This window comes from Physeter macrocephalus, chromosome 12, assembly GCF_002837175.3.
Source record: "Physeter macrocephalus isolate SW-GA chromosome 12, ASM283717v5, whole genome shotgun sequence".
Taxonomy (NCBI): domain Eukaryota; kingdom Metazoa; phylum Chordata; class Mammalia; order Artiodactyla; family Physeteridae; genus Physeter; species Physeter macrocephalus.
Window position 1 is genome coordinate 64,253,654 of NC_041225.1, and position 18,292 is coordinate 64,271,945.

An 18,292-nucleotide genomic window follows, 5' to 3' on the forward strand; every position below is an offset into this window, starting at 1 on the left:
GCTGGAGAGGGTGTGGAGAAAAGGGAATCCTCTTGCACTGTTGGTGGGAATGTAAATTGAAACAGCCACTATGGAGAACAGTATGGAGGTTCCTTAAAAAACTAAAAATAGAACTACCATATGACCCAGCAATCCCACTACTGGGCATATACCCTGAGAAAACCATAATTCAAAAAGAGTCATGTACCACAATGTTCATTGCAGCACTATTTACAATAGCCAGGACATGGAAGCAACCTAAGTGTCCATCGACAGATGAATGGATAAAGAAGATGTGGCACATATATACATGGAATATTACTCAGCAATAAAAAGAAACGAAAATGAGTTATTTGTAGTGAGGTGGATGGATAGAGTCTGTCCTGCAGAGTGAAGTAAGTCAGAAAGAAAAAAACAAATATCGTATGCTGACACATATATATGGAGTCTAAAAAAAAAATGGTTCTGAAGAACCTAGGGGCAGGACAGGAATAAAGATGCAGAAATAGAGAGGAGTTGAGGACACTGGGTGGGGGAAGGGTAAGCTGGGACGAAGTGAGAGAATGGCATGGACATATATACACTACCAAATGTAAAATAGGTATCTAATGGGAAGCAGCCACATAGCACAGGGAGATCAGCTCGGTGCTTTGTGACCACCTAGAGGAGTGGGATATGTAGGGTGTGAGGGAGACACAAGAGGGAGGAGATATGGGTATATATGTATATGTATAGCTGATTCACTTTGTTATAAAGCAGAAACTAACACACCATTGTAAAGCAATCATACTCCAAGAAAGGTGTTAAAAAAATAGGTAACCAAAAAAATCTTTTTCATTAAATTAGCATCTGTTTTCACTTAATGTAATTAGTGATATATTTGGATTTAAATCTACCATCTTATTAAGTACTTCCTATTTGTCTTGTCTGTTATATACTGTTAGTTTTGTCCTATCTTATACTTAGATTGATTACCTTTTATTACTCCATTACTTCTCTCCTTTTAGGTTGGAAATTGTATGATGTGATGGTTAATTTTATATGTCATTTGGCTGTGCTACAGTGCCCAAATATTTAGTCAAACATTATTCTAGATGTTTCTGTGAAAATGTTTATTGGATGCGATCAACATTAAAATTAGTGCACTTTGAGTAAAGCCAATTACCCTCCATTACATGGGTGAGCTTCATCCATTCAGTTGAAGGCCTTAATAAAACAAAGACTGATCTCCCCTGAGCAAGAAGGAATTCTGCCAGCTGACTGATTTTGGACTCAAACTGCAATTCTTCCTTGGGCTTCCAGCTTGTCAGACTACCCTGTAGATTTTGGACTTCCAAGCCCCTCCATAATCACTTGAGCCAATTCCTTAAAATAAGTGTCTCTCTATCTCTCTCTCTGTCTCGCTCTCGCTCTTGCTCTCACTCTACACACACACACACACACACACACACACACACACACACACACAGACACACATACACACACACACGCTGTTAGTTCTTTTTCTCTGGAGAACCTTGACTAATACACATAGTCTTATATCATTCCTTTAGTGATTTTTGCAGAGATTACAAAATGTATTCTTGACTTAGAGTCTATTATTAATTGTAACTTTTTCCATTCTCCTAGACAATGCAGACTTTAGAACACTTGATTTCTTTTCCCCTCTCCTGACATATATACAGTTGTGTATTTTTAAATACAGAAGACATTACTACTATTGACTTAAATAGGTAATATCAATATTCATGTAGAATTATCCACATATTTATTATTTTGATTGATCTTTATTTCCTGTCTTTTTAAAAAATAAATTTATTTATTTATTTATTTATTTATTTATGGCTGCGTTGGGTCTTCGTTGCTGCGTGTGGGCTTTCTCTAGCTGCGGAGAGCATGGGCTCCTCATTGCGGTGGCTTCTCTTGTTGCGGAGCATGGGCTCTAAGCACGTGGTCTTCAGTAGTTGTGGCATGTGGGCTCAGCAGTTGTGGCTCGTGGGCTCTAGAGTGCAGGCTCAGTAATTGTGGCTCATGGGCTCTTGAGCACAGGCTCAGTAGTTGCGGTGCATGGGCTTAGTTTCTCCGCGACATGTGGGATCTTCCCGGACTAGGGCTCGAACCTGTGTCCCCTGCACTGGCAGGCGGATTCTTAACCACTGCACAACCAGGGAAGCCCTCCTCATGTATCTCTGATTTAACAATTAGGATAATTTCCTTCTGCCTAAAGAATGCCACTATCAATCTGCTGGTGACAAATACTCTATTTTGAAAATTTTACTAGAGTGCAGGCCCAGTAGTTGTGGCTCATGGGCTCTTGAGCACAGGCTCAGTAGTTGTGGTGCATGGGCTTAGTTTCTCCGCGACATGTGGGATCTTCCCGGACTAGGGCTCGAACCTGTGTCCCCTGCACTGGCAGGCGGATTCTTAACCACTGCACAACCAGGGAAGCCCTCCTCATGTATCTCTGATTTAACAATTAGGATAATTTCCTTCTGCCTAAAGAATGCCACTATCAATCTGCTGGTGACAAATACTCTATTTTGAAAATTTTACCTTCATTCTTAAAATATTTGCTTTTAGTCCTTTGAAGTTATCATTCTATCATTTTCTGGCTTAAGATAGTTCTGTTATAAAGTAAGTCGTGGGACTTCCCTGGTGGTCCAGTGGTTAAGACTCCACACTCCCAAAGAAAGGGGCCAAGTTCAATCTCTGGTCAGGGAACTAGAGCCCGCATACTGCAACTAAAAGATCCTGCATGCCACAACAAAGATCCTGCATGCTGCAACGAGGATTCCACAACTAAGACTCAGCACAGCCAAATAAATAAATAAATAAATATTTTTTAAAAAAATTAGTTGTAAGTTTAATTTTTGTTTCTTTAAAGATCAATTCTTATTTTCTCTAGCTGCTTTTAAGATTTTTCTTTGTCTTTGGATTTAAGCAGTTTTTTCATGATGTGTTTATGTGTCAATTGTGTTGATTAAAAGAATTTTTTTTACCCTGCTATGGATTCATTCATTCAAATATTATTTCTGCCCTATACTGTCTTTTCTTTCTTTCTGGAATTCCATTCACGTGCATATTAAACTTTATCACTGTATCTTCTACATGCTTTCCCTGTGTTCTGTATTTTCCATCCTTCTTATTCTTTGTGCTTCATTCTGAGTATTTTTTCTGACTTATCTTCTAGTTCCCTAATTTTATATCTGTGTCTAATATGTTATTATACCCATCACTGAGTTATTTTCAGTTAGTGAACTTTTTGGTTCTAAAATTTTCATCTGATTCTTTTTTCAGGTTTCTAGTTATCTGCCTAGATTATTAATCTTGTGTTTTATTTATTTATATATAGTAAGCATTGTTATTTTTAAATCTATGTTTGATAATTTCACTCTCTGAACTCCTTTTGGGTCTGTATTTTTTCTCTGTTGTTTCTGCTGATTTTCTTTCCTTGTATGACTTACTTTTAATTGTACACTAGACTTTGTATTTGCAAGATTGTTAGTAGAAATGACTTCAGGCCTAGCATGATATTACTTTACTCCAGGAAGGATTTCAGTTTGCCTCCACCAAGGGCTTGTGGGTATTAGCTCAAGGGAATTATCCTAATCCACTCTCAGGGTTGAGATGTTTTGAAAATGAGATGTCACCCATTTACTTCTAGGATGTAGCCATTTGGATTCCTAGTACAAAGCAAGGGAGTTTCAACAGAGCTCTCCTCCTGCCTCCTTAGCACACCCTGAATTCCAATCACTGTCCCTCATCCCTGCTCATCCTCTCAGCAACCTTCTATGGAATGGATAAATGGACGTCCCTGGGCCTCCATCATTCCTAAGATCCATGGTCTGGTAATTCCTATCTTGTTAGCTCTCTGATGCCTTTGAATTGATTTTTAAATATTTTGTTGAGTTTTTCTAGTCTCCTCAATAGGAGGATTGGTCCAAATTAACCCCAATACAAGGGCTTGTACAAATGTAGCTATGATTAAACATAGGTAGTTGTTTTTAAGAAGGACTTTGAAAAAGATCCTTAAAGGAAAAAAGAATTAAGACTTTCATTCACAGTCTTTTGAGTCCAAGTGGCAGCTCAGTATTTAGGAATGTTGTATCCTAGTTCTGATATCATTTGAGGAAAGTTACTTCTTTTATTGACAAATACTATTGAACATCATCTTTGTTCTGAAAGCTATTCTAAGAAATTACATTATAAGGATGAAAAAGACATGATCACTGACCTCAGGGGGCTTGAAGTCTAGATTCTGTGTTGGTAAACTGGTTACTTTTGGACGTATCAATTCATGATCAAAAAGTCTTTTGTTAAATACACATGATACAATGATAAATACATTTAAAATTTAAACATGTATATTTGAGTTCCTATCACTTTTCAACCTAAACATGAGGGCATTTTAAACAATATATTTTCTAATGCATTTGTCTCCTAGTAAAGTTTACTAATGAGTACGTTCTTTTAAAGTATTTTGGAGAAAGAAGAATACAAGCTTCGGGACTTCCCTGGTGGTGCAGTGGTTAAGAATCCACCTGCCAATGCAGGGCACACAGGTTCCTGCCCTGGTCCGGGAAGATCCCACATGCTGTGGAGCAATTAAGCCCGTGTGCCACAACTACTGAACCTGTGCTCTAGAGCCCGCGAGCCACAACTACTGAGCCCGCATGCCTCAACTACTGAAGCCCACGTGCTTAGAGCCCATCCTTGGCAAAAAGAGAAGCCACCGCAATGAGAAGCCCGCACACCACAACGAAGAGTAGCCCCTGCTCGCCACAACTAGAGAAAGCCCGTGCGCAGCAACGAAGACCCAACGCAGCCAAAAACAAATAATAAATAAATAAATAAATAAATTTTTTTTAAAAAAAGGATACAAGATTTGCAGGAGATCTTAAATGCCAGGATCCTTTTTTTCCTAAAGAGTTAGGCTCTGGTTTCCTAGACTTTTTACTCTTGTGAACTCCTGGAAAAAAGCTACTCACTCTGAAACATCATTATTTTTTTTTTTTTTTTTTTTTTTTTGTGGTATGCGGGCCTCCTTCTGCTGTGGCCTCTCCCGTTGCGGAGCACAGGCTCCGGACGCGCAGGCTCCGGACGCGCAGGCTCAGCGGCCATGGCTCACGGGCCCAGCCGCTCCGCGGCATGCGGGATCCTCCCAGACTGGGGCGCGAACCCGGTTCCCCTGCATCGGCAGGCGGACGCGCAACCGCTGCGCCACCAGGGAAGCCCTGAAACATCATTATTTTTAATCAGAGCTTTTCCTTGGTAGGTATTCAAAGCCCTCAAAATAGCCTCTAAGTATAAAAGTGTCCCTGGACTCTGAACTGTGTGACAGATTTCCTAAGAGACCTGCCTGAGCCTTACCGACAGAGATAATTTAAATGTGCCAGCCTCTCTGGGGTGAATCAGTCAGTAGAGAGGACCAGCAGAGAAAGCTTAGTGGATGCGGCTGCAGTAGATTCATTATTTGACCATGGACAAGTTACATCACTTTTCTGGATTTGTTTTCCCATCAATGATAGATTGGGCTCCTAGATGATATATCTCTAAAGTATATATAACTTCCAGTTCTCAAATTCTGCAATTCTTCTGGAATTGAGGAGGATGGTTTTGTCACCTGAGTTTAAAATAGATTAGAAGGAAAAACAGAAACTAAAGTTCCATATATCAAGTAAGACACTAGTGCGATAATCTATAAGGAGATGAAGACCTATGTTAGTGGCCACCATGACAATGACTAGCAGAGATAAAACAAGACTGAGGTATGAGGAGACTGTCACTCTCCAGAAGCCACCTTCTCTCAAACTTTCTTCCTTCTTACCTCTTCTCCCTTTCTGCTACACTGTTCCTCTAGAAACTTCCTTGACTTTGTTCACATGAGGGGGTAACAGTGATTGAGCTTAAGGGAGAAAGTGAAGCAACTCTTGCTTCAACTGAAGCACATTGTACATTTGCCTTGTGGTCTCTTACTCTGAATGCAGCTACGAGGCCCTCCAGGACAGTGTAATGAAAAACAAATGGAACTAGTAGATGACTGGACAAATGGTATAAACAGTGTTTTCATCTGTGGAATGAAACTTCCATTTTTGTTATTATATATTGTGATTCCTATAATTCTTCTGTATCTCTGTCACCCCCACAGCTTGACTTGTTTAATTGTCAGTAGGCAGCTTGTTTCATATTCTGCCCACTTTATACTTAGAGCCTGGCCACATATACAGTTAACATTCATTTTTCAGGAAGGAAATGAACTTCTGTTAGCACCTACTATGCCTCAGTCACTGTCCAGGTCTCTTTCATATACCCTTAAAAAAAAACATCCATTCAACACATTTGTGAGATAGGTATCACTACTCTAGTTTTTGAAGATGTAGATATAGGAATTCAGAGATTTAATTATCAGGATCAGAATGACAGTAAAATGGAGGCTTAGTTTTGTCACTTACCCTCTATTTGACAGGTTATTTTTCTATGCCTCAGTTTCCTTATCTGTAAAGTTGGAATTAGTAAGAGTTAGGATAGGGTTGGCAGATTTAGCAAAAAAAAAAAAAAAACAACCAAAATAAACTAGGAAGTATTTCCCAAATGTAACATTCTTACGCTGAAATTCAGATTTAGCTGGGCACACCTGTATTTTATCTGGCAATGCTATTTTAGCACTATGGTTACGACAATGCATGTAAAGAACTTAGCCCAGCCCATATCACTTCGTGAGCGCTCAGTAAATGCTTATTAAATTTTGGATCTGATTCCTAAGTCTTTTTTTTTTCTTTTTTACCTCAGACACGTTGAGCTTAGTTTCCACATAAAATTTCAGTCAAGCGAGGGTGATACTACTTTACGTTTCTATTAGTTCTTTATCGTTCCTAAAGCTCTTTCAAAGCCTGGCCAATGGCGGGAAGCTCCTGAGGAAACCCACAACAGCTCGGGTTTTTGAGGGCCGTCGCTGCAGTCCCAGCACAGGTTCCGCGGACGGACCAGCCTGGCGGCCACCCGTCGCTCCGCCCAGCCGCGCCCCGCCTCCGCCCCATCTCGGCCACTCAGCGGCCGTGCCGCGCCCCGCCGCATTCCTATAGGTCCTTCCCGGGGCAAGCGAGGCCTTTCCATTTTCCCGCCTTCCCCAGCCCCTCCTCAGCCCGAAACCCGACTGGCCCACTACCTCTCCGCCCTGCTTTCCGTGCGAGCCCCGCCCTTCCGGACACCGCATCCCCCTTCCTCCCCAACCCGCCGCCTGGGCAGCCTGCCGGGTCCCAGGCCTGGCCCCCCGGTAGGAGGTGGGAGGGGACAGGGAGGGACGGGCGGAGCCCCCCTCCCAAGGGGTCGCTGGAGGCGGGGACCGGAGGGAGGGGCGGGGCTCATCTCCTTGGCGCCGCGTTGCCATGGCAGCGGGGGAGGGCGGAGGGAGGGGAGGAAGAGAGCCGGAGGGGGATGTGGTACTGCCGCGGCCGCCACCGCAGCTGCCGCTGCCTGCTTGTTGCCGCGTCTTCCCGGAGGCGGCTACTGGAAGCCGCCGGGAGCAGCTGCGGTGCTCTGCCATATTGTGTCTTCCCCTGCTCGTTTCTCACCCCTCCGCTGCGGCGGCCGAGCTGACGGTGAGTCCCGGGAGGAGCGACGCCCTCCCCAGCCGGCGCCGCCCGGCGTCCGCGCTCCGGCCAGCGCGTGCGGCGGGCGCCGGGCGTGGGGCGCGGAGGCGGCTGTCCCGTGACGGGCCCGGACATTTTTGTCCCGTGAGGGATTGGCGCTGGCGCGGGGTCTCCCCTGCGCGCGCCTTGGGTGGCGTGTGGGCTCCCGGGGGGCTGGCGAACTGAGGGTAGTGCGGCCCCGTGAGGAGTTAGGAGTTTTTCCTGAGGGGTGTAATGACCGCCCGGGAGCGGGTGTCGCGCGGCGGAAACCGCGCCGAGGGGTGCCGGCTCTTCAGAAAGGCTCGGAGGTGGCCCCGAGGACGCTTAGAGCTCACTCGGGACGAATCTGCTGTTGGGGGAAGCGCCCCAAGCCCGTCGGGAGTCTTTGCAGCACACACGCACCCCCTTCCCCCGCCCCCGGCTTAAAGTGCAGCGAGACGTGCGGGGCGTGGAGCCCTCGTCCGGCCCCGGGCGGACTGGCTGGGCCCGACCAAATAGTGCCCGGGGAGCCTCCGGGCGCGGCCGGCAGTGAACTTCGAGCAGCGGGGCGGCTGGGCGTTGGGGGTGTGCAGGGGCGGGTCCCGGATGTGGGGGTGGCCGACCCCGGCACCCTCTGGCCCCTCCTCCAGCGGGCGCCCGGGGGGCCTCCGAGGGTGACTGTCTTGGTGGGATGGGAGTTGGTGTTTCAGCGCTGCAATATGGACACTTCCTGTTCGCCGCTTCTCTTGGGCCCTTGGTTATCTCTGCCCTTACCGGGAAGATGAGAGGTCGTGTGGGCGTGTGCGAGGCCCTTCAGCCTTCTGAGTTCGCCCCATCGCAACAGCAGCGAGGCTGGAACCCGGGAGGACGGTGGGCGTCAGGGGAAAGCGGCCCATGTGCGTAGTGCTCCATCTTACTCAACTCCACCCTATTGCCCCTTTGCAGAATGCCTCTGTTCCCATCGCAGCTCACGGGAGTTGGCGTGTCTTAATTCACTGGGGGCACACTCTCGGGATCTTCCTGGACCTGATTTCTGCTTTAAAGCCTCTTTAAAGCAGCCTCTGTACTTGGTTTTCTCCTTACAGAAAAAAGTCTTAGCGTGCAAAGAAATGACACATACTTTATTTCTTCTACCCCAACTCCGAGGTTGTGGGAGGAGGTTATTATTTCCAGGTTAGGTTACGCTGTTAATCTTGTCTCTGATTGTGACAGCCACGTGGCCGGTTGAGTGTAACTGAGTGCCCTAGAGCAGCTAGGGCTGAGCCTTCACTGGTAGCCAGGGGGCTTTGTAACCATGCAGTAGCTTTGCATCCACATTTATTTTGGTGTTTTCTGAGATGGGGAAGTGGAAAAAGCTGAACCGTTCATGTCTATCTCTGTTCCAACCGAATGGAAGACTTTGTTTTCTAGCAGTCCTTGTAAGGTATATATTGACATTTTTGCTTTCTGCTGTTTTGATTATTTATCTTTAAAATCTAAGCAGTGTTAGGTACTATTAAGGAGTGATGGGGAATAGAAGAGTACATTATGGAGTTTATCAACTTTGGAAAAAAATCGTTTGAATTTCATAGTCGTTAATGAGAGTTTCTAATGTAATTAGAAATAATCACATTCTGCAGGATTTCTTTTTGATAGTTTCATAAAAATCTCAGTTTTTCTCTTTTTACATAAAAATTGTGCTCTGAAAAGATATAAATATATTACCAGTGAAAATACTTGTTTAGGGATAAAATAAATACTTGTTTGATTTGTGCATGGGCACTTTCTTAAGCTTTTTTAAGGAAAAGTATTAACAGTTCATATAAATGTAAACATCAACAGATATTAAGGGAATGAAATTAAAGTTTGAGTATATAAAAGTAAAAGGTCAAGGGCTGAAGATCAAAAAATTAAAAAGTAAAATAAATAAAATGAAATAATTTAAAATAAATTATTCTAAAGTAAGATAAAAAAGGTTGAAGATAAACTTTTGGAGAGTTTGGAATTTTTAGAATTTAAGAATTACATACAATCCTTGCTTACTAGTACATCATGTTTCATTTTGTAAATGTTTTGGTGAATTTGAATTATTTCTGTAACACGTTTTTATTCGAATCAGTTTTACTTGAAGAGTGCTAAACCACAGAAAACATTTAGAATGTTTAAAAGAACTGTGTGGAGAAGTTACAGTAGCACCATTTATTAGAATTTTAATTATGCCGTAATAGTGGTTTTCAGTCAGTGAAACTAATAGTTAAAAAGATTGGAGAGGCTTAGGTGCAGAAAAAATAATGCAATTGAGAAATGAATATGTGTGCTGACCACTGAGAGCAGTGCATAGTTGAGAAAGAAAACTAAATGAGGTGAAGAAATACTTATATAAAGCAGGAAGCACTGAAAACATATGCTGGGACATAGCTATATTATTAGTTATGGGATCCGGCTATCAAATAAAACTTTAAAAAGTGCCATCCAAACAAGGATTAATCTTGTTCTTATGGCAGCTTGTGTGTGCCTTGCTTTTAGATTGTTGTCATTTTAGTAAGTGGGTTTTGCATAAATCCAAAAAGGTCCTCCAAAAACAAAGTTTTGAGGGCCCAATTCTTTGCTGATTTTTTTTTTTTTTAATTTTTAATTTTTGGCTGTGTGGGGTCTTCGTTGCGGCCCGCAAGCTTCTCTCTAGTTGTGGTGTTCAGGTTTTCTCTCTCTAGTTGTGGCGCACTGGCTTAGTTACCCCACGGCATGTGGGATCTTAGTTCCCTGACCATAGATCAAACCTGGGTCCCCTGCAATGGAAGGTGGATTCTTTACCACTGGACCACCAGGGAAGTCCCTTTGCTGATTTCTTAGGGAAGAAAAAGTGTTCTAATATTTGATCCCTATTCTTGGGTTGAAGAGACATGATTAACATTTGAGAAAAAAAGTTTACAATGTGAGATGATATAATTCGGAGTTACATTGTATGATGCAGGCAGGTGCTGTAACAGTTGAGAATGAAACTAGAGGGTTTGAGTAGATAGGGGAGGCTTCTTGAAGAAAGTAAGTCTTTTGTTTTCAAAAGTCTAACCTTCATGTTACTCCCATTAGATTAATTTTCCTAAAGGTTATATCACTCTAACAACCAAAACACCTTATATCAAGGATAATACCAAATTTCTTCTCAAGATTTTTCAAACTTTGGTCCCAGTCTTCTCCCTTCTTATCTTCCACTGATGTACAGGAACTGTTCATTATTCACTACTTCAACATGGTATATCAATTTACTACTTTTTACGTTTGCTGATACAACATTTTTCTGTTGGAAATGCACCTGCACGCATCCTCTTAACTGTTGAAGATCTTCTCAAACTTGAGGCTTGGTTAAAATCTTGATTGCCCTGCGAGCCTTAGAATCATAGAATTTTAGACCTGTCTTCCACCTCTCCAACTGAAATTCTTTTCTCTAATAGCATATTATTCTGTTGGGTTGTAGCATTCTATACTGCCTTGTTTTTATGTAATAAATATTTTTTGAGCACCTACCATGCACCAGGCACTGTTACAGTAACTGAGGCTACAGCCTTGAATAAGACAAATTCCCATATTCTTTGTTATCTTTTTAGGTTTTATCGCTCCAAGAAAATTATAGTCTTTGACCACCCAGAGGAGTCTTTTTCCCCCCACCTCAGGTATATGTTATATGCTTAGTGAGTATTTGATTATTTTCTGAGTAAAGGAAAGGCAGCACTTATGAGGTAGAGAGATGGATGGAAAGGTCTTTCTTTATAAGTTCAGGGTACAAAGGAATAAACAATTATGGATGGGCTTGAAAACATCACTTTTGAATTTAAACATGGTTTAATGCCAAAAAAAAAAAAAGTGGCATTTAAGCTTGGGAATGATAGGATAAAATCCTTATTTGAGGAAGGTTCATTTGACAGCAGTGTGCAGGACTAATTATTGACTATGGGAAGGAAAGAGATTTATTAAAGGACAAATTAATAAATTTGAGAAGGAGGTTTGGAAGGGGAGCATAATCAAGAAGATGGTGAGTTTAGTTGGAGTGTTAGGTGAGTGGGAGATATCAAGGTGAATATAACCTTTAATGACTAGAGATTAGAGCTGTGAGATAATCCATTCAATATAGAGGTGACAGCTAATGTTACAATTTTTTGTTATAGAGTTAGTAATTGAAGTGTTGAGGCCTAAGAATGATGCTTTGGGAAACAAGAATAAGGGGCATCTGCTTTGGTCATATGTGACTTCATAATTAATACTGTAGACTTGTTTAATAACTTAATTTCCACTCTATGAGAATGCTACCAAATATATAGGAACCAAAATAGTGTTTATCATCATTCACTTCCAAAGGATTTTGATTCATATATTTCTTATTCCCCTTACCCTAACTTTTAAAATTTAAATAAACATTTAATTTTATTTTTATTTTTATTTTTTTTTGCGGTATGCGGGCCTCTCACTGTTGTGGCCTCTCCCGTTGCGGAGCACAGGCTCTGGACGCGCAGGCTCAGCGGCCATGGCTCACGGGCCCAGCCGCTCCGCGTTATGTGGGGTCTTCCCGGACCAGGGCACGAACCCGTGTCCCCTGCATCGGCAGGCAGACTCTCAACCACTGCGCCACCAGGGAAGCCCCTAAACATTTAATTTTAGAATCGTTTTACAGTTAGAGAAAAGTAGCAAGATAGTAGAGTATACCTCACCCAGTTTACCCTATTGTTAACATCTTACATTACAGTGGTACAGTTGTCACAACTAAGGAAACAAAATTGCTACTTGACTATTAACTAAATTGCATACTTTATTCAGATTTCATTAGTTTTTCCCTAGTGTCCTTTTTCTGTTCCAGAATTCTAGTTTCTCAAATTTTTCTTATTTCTGATGATTGTGGCAGTTTTTAGGAGTACTAGTCAGAAATCTTACAGTATGTCCCTCAGTTGAGATTTATCTAACATTTTCCTCATGATTAGACTGGGGTTAGAGTTTTAGGGAGGAAGACACAGAGGTGAAGTGCCATTTTCTTCACAGTGTATTAAAGGTATATACTAAGAACATAAAAATCGATATAATGTTAACAAACGTTGATCACCTGTTTGAGGTCTTTGTCAGGTTTCACTCCCCACCCAATCATACTCTTTGGAATCAAGTTACCAAGCACAGCTCATGCTCAAGGCCTTGACCTAATTTTAATTCATGTATTTTTTTATTTCCCTCAACCTAATTTTCTTGTCAATAAATAAACATTAAACTTGGACAAATATTCATTGAGCATCTTCTGTATTTAAGTGCGAAGGATATAGTGGTGAGCAAGAGACATCATTTCTACTCTTTTGGAGTCTGCCTGATGTGAACATAAAATAAATAGAATTTATCCCCTCACCTACATAGGTCTTATTTCACTGACAGTTGTAAGCATATGTAAGCCTGAAAGGCTAAATAAAGTTCTTAAGTAGCCATTTAGAAAATATGCTGTTATCAAAAAGATTAAATATATGTACCATTAAAATAACCATCTTTTTGCTACCAACATGGATAAGGGAAAATTACTTTGATTCTCTCCAAGTAGTTGTATTACTGTTTAATTAGCAGAATAGTTTAATTATCTTCGTATCTTATGAAGTTTGCAGGTTGTATAAGAAAATTCTTGACTTCTTGATTGTATTTCAGAGGCATTTGGTGCTTTTGCTACTTAGAGGTTTTTTTGTAAGAAGTGGTTTGAAAGACGTGTTGAATAAGAATTTCAGTTAATTTTCTCTACTTAACTGGGTTAACTAAAAGCACTGTTACTTTGGACTCTTATTGAAATTCTCCCTAAAATGTATTATTAATACATTTACACTTTTCACATTTTATAGTGTTCAGCCCACTGAGCATAATTTAATATTTAAATTAGAATTTTGACACAGAGAACAGTTATTTTGAGTTTTTATATAACCTTGGAGGTAGAGAATTGAGGAAATTGATGAACTTACATCCTTGTGGTTTGTTTATCTTAAAAGAGGAAATACAGGAAAAAAGGAAGAGATTTCTTGTAAATTGAGATTTTACTGTTCCTTCTGCCTGCCCTATGCCTCTGTCCAACTCCTCCATCCTTAAAAGTTCAATTTAAATTCTACCTCTATGCTGATTGAGCAACATTTATTAATAATCATGGCAACAATTACTACCTTTTATCAGGTGCCTACTATGTTCTGGCATGGCATTATACTAGATACATGAGTATATAATTTAATTCTCCAAAACAACTGTGCAGGACATATTTTATTATAAAGAAACAGAAGTTATGTAAATGCAGACCTGGGTGTTTGAGCCCAGGTCTGTCAGATTTTAAAATTTCATATTCTTTGTGCTGTGACCTGAAGTCTTTGAAAAATGGATATTTGCCAGGATGAGATACTTCTTTCCCAGGAAATAGTAAGGAAGAATACAGGGTAAAGAGAGCAAACTAATATTTATAGAATGCGTATTCTGTGACATGAATGCCACTACTTTATTGTCATAGTGAATTAAGTAAGTGGTATTCCTTGGGATGTAAGGGGGTTAAGTCATTTGTCAGAGATTGCATAAGAAAGTTGGTAGGTGCTGGGTCTGCTTGACTTCAAAGCCTTATTAGTCTTTTACTTTTCTAGTACAGGATGCTGCTATTTTTATTCATTCATTTAAACATTTGCTTACTAAATGTTAATGGTCTGCGGTAGAGCATAAAAATGAATGTATTTTTGTTCTGCCTACAAGGATTTATATTCTAGTACAATATTTCTTAAATGGATGATAGAGAATCAATATAGTAAATTGTGACCAACATCTCTTAAATACAATTAAATAGAAAATTGCAGTGTGTTGTATGTGGTAAGGGTAAAAGTGCTATTTCATTTTGTTTCCGTTATTTATGTAAGTGTATCATGGATCTCTTATAAAAGTATACTTCTAATTGTGGGATAGCATCAAAAGTTTGAAAACTACTGGTCTAGTGGCTGAGTTGGAAGGATAAGCAAATAATTATGAATAATCAGAAATAGCAAGTAAGTTCTATAATAGGGCTCTAAATAGGATGCTAAGGAAGCATGATTGGAGAAAATTGTATAATTCAAGGAAGGCTTGTAGAGAGATGACTGAGCCTCTCTGAAACATGGGGTGGAGAGCCTAAAATACACCTAAAAGCATGAAGAAGTTAACGAGCATTGTATATTCAGGAAGCTTGGGGTGGTGTGAAATAGGTGCAAACAGGAGCTAGATTTTTTATGGAATTTGTAGGCCACCGTACTAAAGATTGTAGATTTTATTAGGCCCATGGTTTTTCTGGAGTCTCATGGCATTCTTTTGCTAAAGAACAGATACATTTGTATATTTGATTCTATCATACAATCAAGAAACAATTTTAGGAATAGAAAATTTGACCATATAACACGTTATGTAGTATAAAATGGTGGGTATGAGCACAACTTTTTTTTTTTTTTTTTTTTTTTTGGTACGCGGGCCTCTCACTGCTGTGGCCTCTCCCACCGCGGAGCACAGGCTCCGGACGCGCAGGCTTAGCCCTAACTTTTAAAATTTAAATAAACATTTAATTTTATTTTTATTTTTATTTTTTTTTGCGGTATGCGGGCCTCTCACTGTTGTGGCCTCTCCCGTTGCGGAGCACAGGCTCTGGACGCGCAGGCTCAGCGGCCATGGCTCACGGGCCCAGCCGCTCCGCGTTATGTGGGGTCTTCCCGGACCAGGGCACGAACCCGTGTCCCCTGCATCGGCAGGCAGACTCTCAACCACTGCGCCACCAGGGAAGCCCCTAAACATTTAATTTTAGAATCGTTTTACAGTTAGAGAAAAGTAGCAAGATAGTAGAGTATACCTCACCCAGTTTACCCTATTGTTAACATCTTACATTACAGTGGTACAGTTGTCACAACTAAGGAAACAAAATTGCTACTTGACTATTAACTAAATTGCATACTTTATTCAGATTTCATTAGTTTTTCCCTAGTGTCCTTTTTCTGTTCCAGAATTTTAGTTTCTCAAATTTTTCTTATTTCTGATGATTGTGACAGTTTTTAGGAGTACTAGTCAGAAATCTTACAGTATGTCCCTCAGTTGAGATTTATCTAACATTTTCCTCATGATTAGACTGGGGTTAGAGTTTTAGGGAGGAAGACAACAGAGGTGAAGTGCCATTTTCTTCACAGTGTATTAAAGGTATATACTAAGAACATAAAAATCGATATAATGTTAACAAACGTTGATCACCTGTTTGAGGTCTTTGTCAGGTTTCACTCCCCACCCAATCATACTCTTTGGAATCAAGTTACCAAGCACAGCTCATGCTCAAGGCCTTGACCTAATTTTAATTCATGTATTTTTTTATTTCCCTCAACCTAATTTTCTTGTCAATAAATAAACATTAAACTTGGACAAATATTCATTGAGCATCTTCTGTATTTAAGTGCGAAGGATATAGTGGTGAGCAAGAGACATCATTTCTACTCTTTTGGAGTCTGCCTGATGTGAACATAAAATAAATAGAATTTATCCCCTCACCTACATAGGTCTTATTTCACTGACAGTTGTAAGCATATGTAAGCCTGAAAGGCTAAATAAAGTTCTTAAGTAGCCATTTAGAAAATATGCTGTTATCAAAAAGATTAAATATATGTACCATTAAAATAACCATCTTTTTGCTACCAACATGGATAAGGGAAAATTACTTTGATTCTCTCCAAGTAGTTGTATTACTGTTTAATTAGCAGAATAGTTTAATTATCTTCGTATCTTATGAAGTTTGCAGGTTGTATAAGAAAATTCTTGACTTCTTGATTGTATTTCAGAGGCATTTGGTGCTTTTGCTACTTAGAGGTTTTTTTGTAAGAAGTGGTTTGAAAGACGTGTTGAATAAGAATTTCAGTTAATTTTCTCTACTTAACTGGGTTAACTAAAAGCACTGTTACTTTGGACTCTTATTGAAATTCTCCCTAAAATGTATTATTAATACATTTACACTTTTCACATTTTATAGTGTTCAGCCCACTGAGCATAATTTAATATTTAAATTAGAATTTTGACACAGAGAACAGTTATTTTGAGTTTTTATATAACCTTGGAGGTAGAGAATTGAGGAAATTGATGAACTTACATCCTTGTGGTTTGTTTATCTTAAAAGAGGAAATACAGGAAAAAAGGAAGAGATTTCTTGTAAATTGAGATTTTACTGTTCCTTCTGCCTGCCCTATGCCTCTGTCCAACTCCTCCATCCTTAAAAGTTCAATTTAAATTCTACCTCTATGCTGATTGAGCAACATTTATTAATAATCATGGCAACAATTACTACCTTTTATCAGGTGCCTACTATGTTCTGGCATGGCATTATACTAGATACATGAGTATATAATTTAATTCTCCAAAACAACTGTGCAGGACATATTTTATTATAAAGAAACAGAAGTTATGTAAATGCAGACCTGGGTGTTTGAGCCCAGGTCTGTCAGATTTTAAAATTTCATATTCTTTGTGCTGTGACCTGAAGTCTTTGAAAAATGGATATTTGCCAGGATGAGATACTTCTTTCCCAGGAAATAGTAAGGAAGAATACAGGGTAAAGAGAGCAAACTAATATTTATAGAATGCGTATTCTGTGACATGAATGCCACTACTTTATTGTCATAGTGAATTAAGTAAGTGGTATTCCTTGGGATGTAAGGGGGTTAAGTCATTTGTCAGAGATTGCATAAGAAAGTTGGTAGGTGCTGGGTCTGCTTGACTTCAAAGCCTTATTAGTCTTTTACTTTTCTAGTACAGGATGCTGCTATTTTTATTCATTCATTTAAACATTTGCTTACTAAATGTTAATGGTCTGCGGTAGAGCATAAAAATGAATGTATTTTTGTTCTGCCTACAAGGATTTATATTCTAGTACAATATTTCTTAAATGGATGATAGAGAATCAATATAGTAAATTGTGACCAACATCTCTTAAATACAATTAAATAGAAAATTGCAGTGTGTTGTATGTGGTAAGGGTAAAAGTGCTATTTCATTTTGTTTCCGTTATTTATGTAAGTGTATCATGGATCTCTTATAAAAGTATACTTCTAATTGTGGGATAGCATCAAAAGTTTGAAAACTACTGGTCTAGTGGCTGAGTTGGAAGGATAAGCAAATAATTATGAATAATCAGAAATAGCAAGTAAGTTCTATAAATAGGATGCTAAGGAAGCATGATTGGAAAAAATTGTATAATTCAAGGAAGGCTTGTAGAGAGATGACTGAGCCTCTCTGAAACATGGGGTGGAGAGCCTAAAATACACCTAAAAGCATGAAGAAGTTAACGAGCATTGTATATTCAGGAAGCTTGGGGTGGTGTGAAATAGGTGCAAACAGGAGCTAGATTTTTTATGGAATTTGTAAGCCACCGTACTAAAGATTGTAGATTTTATTAGGCCCATGGTTTTTCTGGAGTCTCATGGCATTCTTTTGCTAAAGAACAGATACATTTGTATATTTGATTCTATCATACAATCAAGAAACAATTTTAGGAATAGAAAATTTGACCATATAACACGTTATGTAGTATAAAATGGTGGGTATGAGCACAACTTTTTTTTTTTTTTTTTTTTTTTTCGGTACGCGGGCCTCTCACTGCTGTGGCCTCTCCCCCCGCGGGGCACAGGCTCCGGATGCGCAGGCCCAGCGGCCACGGCCCACGGGCCCAGCCGCTCCGCGGCACGTGGGGTCCTCCCGGA

At 40.2% G+C, this 18,292-nt stretch overlaps 1 protein-coding gene and 1 long non-coding RNA gene across 5 annotated transcripts in view; one reads left to right on the forward strand and one right to left on the reverse strand.

Annotated features, from left to right (window-relative positions):
- LOC129392613 (uncharacterized) overlaps positions 1–6,938 on the reverse strand; it is a 33,174-nt gene extending 26,236 nt beyond the window's left edge. The window contains exons 1-2 of the long non-coding RNA XR_008618788.1: positions 6,764–6,938; positions 6,432–6,474 (exon numbers count right to left, since the gene is read on the reverse strand). This is a non-coding gene — a long non-coding RNA (uncharacterized lncRNA). The remainder of the gene's footprint in view (positions 1–6,431; positions 6,475–6,763) is intronic.
- A 451-nt stretch (positions 6,939–7,389) lies between these two features.
- The window catches only part of FOXN2 (forkhead box N2), a 57,650-nt gene continuing 46,747 nt past the window's right edge, over positions 7,390–18,292 (forward strand). The window contains exon 1 of one of the 4 annotated variants that reach the window (XM_024118920.3): positions 7,390–7,577. The gene's annotated coding sequence lies outside the window, so the exon portion shown is untranslated. Of the gene's footprint in view, positions 7,578–8,299; positions 8,483–8,907; positions 9,010–18,292 lie in introns of those variants that run through there. The other 3 variants (XM_007118267.4, XM_007118268.4, XM_028496857.2) reach the window with 3 other exon arrangements.